Raw genomic sequence first — 9,156 nt, forward strand, 5'->3', positions numbered from 1 at the left:
GCCGCAAAATAGGTGGCAGAGAGAGGTTCAACTTGCTTACTTTACATATATTTCACTCACTGCTATCGTTACTTGTCCTGTCTCGGCTTTAATACATGGCGAAAACATCAGAGAAATACTTCTAACCAAGAGAAGGCTTTATAACAACCGAATAGGGGGAGATTTTAGAAAGAATTAACCCCACGTTGATGTCCGCTCATTTCCTGCTGGTTTGGTCTGTTGGCATGGTGTGTTGGTCTTGCACGTAATATCAACCATCACAAAGATCACAAACTAGAACAAAAAGGGCAAATTAATATGTTTTCCCGTCGTGTATCCCCCAGTGCGCATATACGTGGTGGACAGCAGAGCGACTTATTTCTGCGAGGAGGTATTTCTCGCAACACCTGAAGCTATAACGAGAGAGAAAAGGAAGAGGAAACAATGAGATAAAGAGGAGAAAAAGGAGGAATAGAGATGAACGAGAGGACAGAAAGAGGAGAAGAGAGGAAAAGAGATAAAGGATAATAGGAAAACCAGGATTAAAATGACTCAGAAAGGATGGAAAAGACTCAGGATGGAAAATAAGGGGAGGGAAATGTTACCGTAACTGCGGTGATTTCAATAATGTTGACCTGGAGAATGAGACACCCGCACATCGACACGAACTTTTATTTTGATCCTGTTCGGTCAAAACCTGGAACACAATTTGTGGCTACTAGAACAAAGAACAAGTCAACTAATATGGCATTATGATGACATAACAGGGGCGACGTATATACATATACGACACGAGAGCGAGTTAACTTACGTGTTTCGGGCTCTCGGACTCGGACAAACTAGGACAGACAGGATATCCGTGTGGATATATATATATAGTACCAATTCTTGACACCGTCTGCTCCCTTTTCTCCCTTGTAGCTCACCCTCAGGGCCTCTGTCGCCCCTTACGTGAGTCACCCTCAGGACCTTGTGTAAGCATTCTCTGCATTAACCCTGCATTAACCCTAAGCGATAAGACCGGCGAACGTGTAAACATCAACCAATGACCACTGACCCGACACTCTCTCTCTCACACTTTGTCTCTCTCTCTCTCTCTCTGTCTCTCTCACTCTGTCTCTCTGATCGGCGGTAACAGGAAATTATACTATTCTGCTTAAGACGACATGCTGGGTACGTATGACCTCGGTTACGCCATTTCCGTCGCCTTGCCCTGATGTCGTTGAAATGAATCAGTGGATGGATATTGTCTTAAAACGCCTTATCTGTCAAGTAGGATATATATAATTCATTGGTTGTTTGTTTTTCGGTGAGAGACTGCCTTCGAAAAATGATATAGGTGAAAGAATAGGGAAAAAGTATATATAAAGTATATATAACCTCTTAATATAGTGTTGTCTGCCATAGTGTTGGATTATGAAATGAAAAACAGAGATAAAAAAACAGTGTATATATAATTCGATGTCGTTAAAATGAATAAGATAGACAATAAGATAAAGATAGACAGATACAAAACACTTCAATGCAATAAAAATAAAAATAAATAATAATAATAATAATAATAATAATAATAATAATAATAATAATAATAATAATAATAATAATAATAATAATAAACTGGTAAGCAATTAGCAAAACGTCTATTGTAGCTACTAACTTAAAATCATATTGCAGCAGCAGCAGCAGTGGCAGCTATATATGTGGGTTTTTTTGAGGAAGAAAAAAAAATGTGAACAGAGACAAAACAACTTTCAGATATGACAAAATGCATATAGCACAGTCACCACCATCATTACCACCACCACCATCACCACCACCACCACCACCACCACCATCACCACCACCACCATCATTACCACCACCACCACCACCACCACCCACTACAACACAAACACCAAGAACAGTAATAGTACGGTTCATGTGGACAAGGTCAAGTCAATTAAGTCAAGGTCACATAACAAAATTTCAACGCAATTAAAGCAGAGAGTAAAAATGATAACATGACAACAGATCAGAGAAACTGTATTAACACAGTGAAAAACATCCCAAATGAACAATGAGTTCGAATCCTGGCACCCAGTGGTGTTCATTTCGGATGGCAACAGATATATGTCAAAATCCACTCGTCTGTCTCCTTAACCGCCATACGTGATTATTTTGTTATGCTGCAACAGGCACGCACATAATGGCTTATACATGATTAAAACGTCAGACAATATTTTTTTTTTCTGTATGTTAATTTTCCTACTTCTCTCACTGCTTCCTTTTATTTCCTCTTTCTCGGCGTCTTAGGTCTTTGGGGGAAGCTGTAGTGTCCACACTCCTCCATCTCTACTGGATTCGTCTCTTATCACGATAATAATAACCACACATGTAATTCTCTGTTTCGGTATACGTAAAATCACCATTAATGTCGATCACTTTCGTCTTCCTGTGGGTGGGTGACAGACTTAATTTCCACCACGTACGCAGTCTTCGGTGTCTGCTGCGTCTCCATTATGCTTTTTTCAGCTAACATTAAGTCCACACGAAGCATATATCTCTTATCCAATGACTTATGAATTACCAGATAATGCACATTCGCACTCAGTGTCTTCAACAACAGTAACGTATCCGTAGGACTGGAAGCTATCGTCGTCTGGATTCTCCTTGAATAGTGCCATCCTCGTAACGTTCCTGCTCCCCGTGGACTGACAGGTGTGATGGGGGTTCCAGCATGTACCACACCCCCGGGGACACTTCTTCACGGGCACTCCATATTCGTCATTATGTATAAGCTCCTCCTCCGGGAAGACGTACCGAAGTCTCGGCTCACACTTCACGGCTTTCCTCGCTTCTTCCCTCTGCTTACGCCACACTTCCTCAAGGTCCAGCTCACTTACGTTCCCTTGGAGCTTTCCCGTCCCGAGGATAATGGGGGGACCGACGGTACTGCTGGGGTGCGGGGCCTCGTTGGTAGGCTCTCCGTCGGTGTTGTATTTGTGGATCAGCAAAGAGACGAGCACCACGACGACGAGCACCACGACGATCAGGAACAGGCACTTTCGTCTCCCGTGCATCGCCCCTCGCTGCTGTCCCTCGAGATCACTACTCCCGGCTATGGTCATGATGAAGGAGCGGTGCGATATCTTGCTCTTATCATGACGGATCACGGGGCACTGCCGGTCCCGGGTTGCCACTCTCTTAAACGTCGTTTTCCGTTGGCGGTCAGTAGACAAAGGCCCGTTCCCCCTTTTTAGGGGGTAAATCCTTAACGAACGAACGAACGACTCAGCTTCTTAAGTCCCAGTCACACATTCACGACAAACACTCCCGCCTCCCGGCGTCCTCACGAGTCACGACACCAAACCACGCGCTGCCAGTTTTGGAATGTCGCGCTGCCGGACGTACGTAACGACCATCGTAAGTCCATCCCCTTGAGTGCTGATCATAGCCGATGTCGAAACGACGTTGTTACGACGTCCATTCATGATTCCTTAATTCATGATTCATGATTCACGTTTTTTTTTTTTTTTTTTTTTTTACAACAAAGGAGGCAGCTCAAGGGCACAAAAAAAACAATAATAAAAAAAAGTCCGCTACTCGCTGCTCCTAAAAAAGAAACAAAAGAGGTGGCCGAAAGCAAGGTCAAATACGAGAGGAGAGATGTCCTGATACCCTCCTCTTGAAAGAGTTCAAGTCGTAGGCAGGAGGAAATACAGATGAAGGAAGATTGTTCCAGAGTTTACCAGCGTGAGGGATGAAAGAGTGAAGATGCTGGTTAACTCTTGCATAAGGGGTTTGGACAGTATAGGGATGAGCATGAGTAGAAAGTCGAGTGCAGCGGGGCCGCGGGAGGGGGGGAGGCATGCAGTTAGCAAGTTCAGAAGAGCAGTCAGCGTGGAAATATCGATAGAAGATAGAAAGAGAGGCAACATCGCGGCGGAATTTAAGAGGTAGAAGACTATCAGTATGAGGAGGAGAGCTGATGAGACGAAGCGCAAGGAAATCCGGGAGAAGGAGGAGGAGGAGGAGGCGCCGGAGGATAATCGAGAATAATAATTTAAATGAGCTAGGATCGATGAGTCAGACACTTCACAAGCAGCGGGTAAAACGTTTCTCCGAGTGTGTGCATGCTTGTTCTTTTGTTTTCGTCTTGACCAACAAAAGAAAGTTGCTCTGAGTATGGCCACTTCAGAAAACAAAAGAAACAAACAAAAAAACAAACAAAACGGGAATAAGAAGAGCATGAACGGGGATCGAAAGACGGACGAAAGAGGAAGAGGAGAAAGAGAAGAAGAGTTAGAGGGAGAGCAGAATGAAAGGGAGGGAAGAATTAAAAGCAGAAAGAGAGTATAGGACGAGACAGGAGAAGAGGAAACAAAAGAGGAATGAAAGATCGAGAGAAGAATGAAAAACAGAGAGAGAGAGAGAGAGAGGAGAAGGAATTAATTAAAGGAGAAGAGGAAACAGATGAAGGTACTACAATAAGACTACAGAAATATTCGCATCCATAATCTCATAAACGTTTGAAATATGTAAATAATAAAAGATGCAGCAGACAAGATACAGAGATACAAAGCAGATAAAGATTACTAAAGATGATAAATGCCACAGCGAATGAATAGCGTAAACGAAAACTAAATAATGTGAAAAAATAAGACAGAGAATAAAACACGGTAAAGAGTATAAACTGAATTGTGTAGATACAAAAAAATAATATTAAGAATGGGATAGAAAACGTATGAAAGGAAAAGATGCCATCGAAGGAGAGGAAAAATTAATAAAAAAGTAAAAAGAGGGTGTGTAAGAGAGAGAGAGAGAGAGAGAGAGAGAGAGAGAGAGAGAGAGAGAGAGAGAGAGAGAGATTAACTGAGATTCTGTTGGGGTGAAAGGTGGAATCAGAGGTCAGCGATGAATAGACACGTTTATTGGGATAGTGAGAACGGCCGACTCCCGCCGTAAGGGGCGGCCGGGCTGCAACTGCTATAAAAAAAAAAAAAGTGGCCACACTACAGAATGGACATCAACTTGCTAGAATCAGTTCAGAGGAGGATAACCAAGATGATTCAGGGGCTGAGGAACCTCCCATATCAAAATAGGCTGAATCATCTAAACTTACATTCACTAGAGAGACGAAGAGTGCGGGGAGATCTGATAGAAGTATTCAAATGGGTCAAGGGTTACAACAATGGCGATATAAGTAAAGTACTGAGAATTAGCCAGCAGGATAGAACTCGCAGTAATGGATTTAAATTAGAAAAGTATAGATTTAGGAGAGATATAGGCAAGCATTGGTTTAGTAATAGGGTGGTGGGGGAATGGAATAGTCTCAGCAATCACATAGTTAAGCGTTGAGTGGTATCCTGCTAGTTCAAGTCACTAATTTGTATGACATAACTTGTAATTTGGTCTTCGTGCACTACCAAACGTTTTGGTACCCTTCCATCCTGTGTGGGACCGGGGTCACAGATGACACTGCCTCGAAATCCTGCGTCTCACATCTTGTTCCTTACAGTAGTGAGCAAGCCGCTGTGTGATGATTTCACTTCTGTGACTAGTAGCTGTAAGAGCTGGCTTTGACGAGTTTGGTGATAAGTTCAGAAGAGTTAACGCAGACGTTCGATCTTATGAGCTGCAGCTAGAAATGATGAAATAAATGGGTTTCATGACAGCATAGCCATTACTCAACACTACATATACGCCTGCTTAATATATTTGTATTTCCTGATAAGTGGATAATTACTTAATAAATTCAGCGAATCTCTTAATTGGTGGTGGGGCCGCCGCGAGTTTCGGCAGGAGATATTATACTTGTTGCCGTCTCAAGAAGGCATTTGATGCAATGCATTACGAGGCACTCTGGGATCTTTATCGACTCCATAGGCTTCCTGCGAGTGTGTGTGTGGGGGTCCAGCTACTGTCTCTTGAACGCAGTCCTTGCCCCATTACTTTTCAACACTTAAATGAATTGCTTATTAGGCAGAGTTGTGGATCAGTAGGCCTAATTGTGGAGCATCTGTTTGCAGTATCACACTTCTGTGGAGTCACTGGAGGTCTAGGTACGTGATGGCTCTCAAGGCACTGCACAAGGAGGCGAAACTCTTGAGAAGGGCCCTGGGCCAAGATCAAGATACAGGTGAGGAGGCTTACTAGATGAAACTAAAGTCTGTTCATTCTTATGGTGAGGACATTGTGGTCTTGAAAGGTTCACATACCTTGGTAGAACAGTGCAGAACTACAGCAGGTCTCGTCAAATCTACGACGGATTCTTTGCCACGCATTGCCTCGCTCAGCACGGGTGTATGGCGTTATCGATAGTTAACTGTGCATAAGGACAAAGATCCAAATCTCTTAGTTACATGTGTCCATCCATGTCTTACTGTATGGCTGTGAGGAAGAGGCGGACTGATATGCTTTTGATAACAAGTGCCTATTCAGAAGCATGGGATATCGCTTGAATGACAAGGTGTCGAAGCGGTGATAACTCCGTGAAACTGATTCGAAGCTTATTACCTGCATACTCCGTGAACACCAGCTCCGGCTTTACGGGGATGTAGCACCCTACCCAGAACTCGACACTGCTAAGGTGTCCACAGGGTTCGTGGATTGAGCAAGTCGATAGATTCTGCCCTGCATGGAGACCTATCCGGAAGAACTCCCGGTTTGGAGTAGGGGTGGGCAGGTACCGGTACCAGTACCGGTACTAACGATACCAGCTAAACGGTACGGTACCGGTACCAGATTGCTCGGTACCGGTACCAGTTGCTCGGATTTATTTATTGGATTTATTGATAATTCTTCATGTCCGATTTTTTTTTTTAGGTTGCTAATAAATATTGTTATTGTTATTAGACTATGATCGAGTACATCCATAATAACTATACATGCTATTTTTTTATCGAAAAAATAAATATTCACTTCATTCAGAGAGAGAGAGAGAGAGAGAGAGAGAGAGAGAGAGAGAGAGAGAGAGAGAGAGAGATCACCACTCAGTGAGTGGATATCTCGGTGATATGGGTACTCGACTACTCGATCATAGTCTAATAACAATAAAAATATTTATTAGCAACCTAAAAAAGAAAAAGAATCGGACATGAAGAATTATCCAGTATCTCCAATAAATAAATAAAATAATAAAATAATGGAAACGGGAGCTGTGATGGAAACGGAAAGCAGGACAAAATGGTGGGAACTTGGGGGGACGTCAGAGCATCCCAGCTCGCTTCACCTCGTTTGTTGACCGCTTGACGGCGCTCGTGTCGTGTGTGCCTCAGTCATGGATTGACCGGCGTGAGGTATGGATGGGTGATACTGCCCTGCCTGCCTTCTGGCCCACGTTCGCTCACTCTCTCATTTTTTTAATTTACTCACCAGTTTCTGACTGTGCGATTATATTAAAATCAATTTTATTCATATAAGTATTTATCCAACTGAATATATATATATATATATATATATATATATATATATATATATATATATATATATATATATATATATATATATATATATATATATATATATATATATATATATTACTACCCAATACCTTTTAATAGTTTGGTTATAGATTAATACATGTAATGGTCAGTGGTAAATATTTTAATGAAAAATAATACATTAGCCTATAGTTTTACAATGCAACTGACTCTGGAATGAAAAATATAAAAATACTAATACAAATAATAATTATAATTATATGGTTTTGAAGATAACTAATAACCAATAAGGATCATAGTTACCAAGGGTGAAAAAAAATATGGTAAAGATACCATATGAACAGGTGTTTTATTTAAAAAAAAAATTCTTTTTTTGTCTTCATTCCTACAGATATTTGCTTTTTTCCTCTCCATTCTTAGATTTCTGTTTAATTGTCTCATTCTGAAATAAACTGATATTTTAGCAAAAAAAACAATGACATCTTGAGGAACATTTTGCACAGATGTTTTGAGTTCTTCAACAATATTTTGCACACATCTCTTTCCTGCAATAAGACCTGAGCCATGCATTGCCTTAAATTTATTTCTCATTACCTTTAAGTCTAGCATAAAATAATCTGAAGGGAAATAAAGGCCACCACTGTTTTTTACATCAATCCATGATGGCTGTAGAGAGTTAGCTTCTCTGTTAATAGCCTTGTTTCCCAAATGAGGATACTTGTGTATATATTTTTTTACAATATACCCTCCTATATACATTAGTGATTCCTCTTCCATTACATTTTGTGGCGTATTTTCATCACTCAACAAACTACTGTCTTTCTCATCTTGATATTCTTCAACTTCATTTTCATCCAACTCTATATCTTTAAAAATCATTGCAGTTAAACAGAGTTCTTGGGACAACGCGGACTGATCGTAAGAAAGGTCTTCATTTGAGTTTCCTTTGCCAGCATAAAACCTTACAGATGCAAAGGGCTCAAATTCTTCTTCATTACAACAGGTTTTGGGGGCGAGTAACTTTGCCTCTTTCCCTAGAAGTAACTTCTTTAAACGATGTTTGAATGTGATACAATTTGGGTGCTCATAAGTGCCTTCCATTTGTCTTATGCACCCAAAGAAATGTTCTAGGCAATCCTGATTCAGCTTCCTAGTCATTATGTAGGAAATACCAAATACTTGTGAAAGCATTTGACTTAGGCCTATCAAAGAAAATGAGGATAACAATATCCCTTTTTGAAACTGATATAAGCCTTTCCTTCGTGAATTGTCAACTTTCATTGTTCTTGTAATATACATCATGTTCTGTAGTGTTTTCCTTGTTCATCCAAGTTAATTCCAAAAGCATTACGTGACAGTTTGTCCCCAAATTTCTGAGAAGAATTCATAACATCAAACCATTTGTCAACAAGGGCCAGGAAATCTGCTGTTTCTTTAAAATTACAACTCTTTAGAAAACCTCTTTCCCCAAGAAACAGTAGTGCCTTTGAACAACTTTCAGACAAAAGCTGAGTAGCATATTTTACGCGTTGTCTCTGTTGACCCTGAACATTTAAGTGTATTTCATTTATTCTATGGGCCAAGGAAAGCTCTGTCTTCTGCATTGACATCATCTCCCTAATGGCACAGTCAGAAACACGTTCTCCAGTGTGAAGAATGAAGCTTGAATCAATAAAATTATTTCTCATTAGTTTCATTATGTGAGGAACATCTGCTAAAATGAAAACTTCCCTATCAGAGTATGGGTTTTTAAATG

The sequence above is a fragment of the Eriocheir sinensis genome, unplaced genomic scaffold (genome assembly GCF_024679095.1).
Source record: "Eriocheir sinensis breed Jianghai 21 unplaced genomic scaffold, ASM2467909v1 Scaffold1204, whole genome shotgun sequence".
NCBI classification, from domain to species: Eukaryota; Metazoa; Arthropoda; class Malacostraca; order Decapoda; family Varunidae; genus Eriocheir; species Eriocheir sinensis.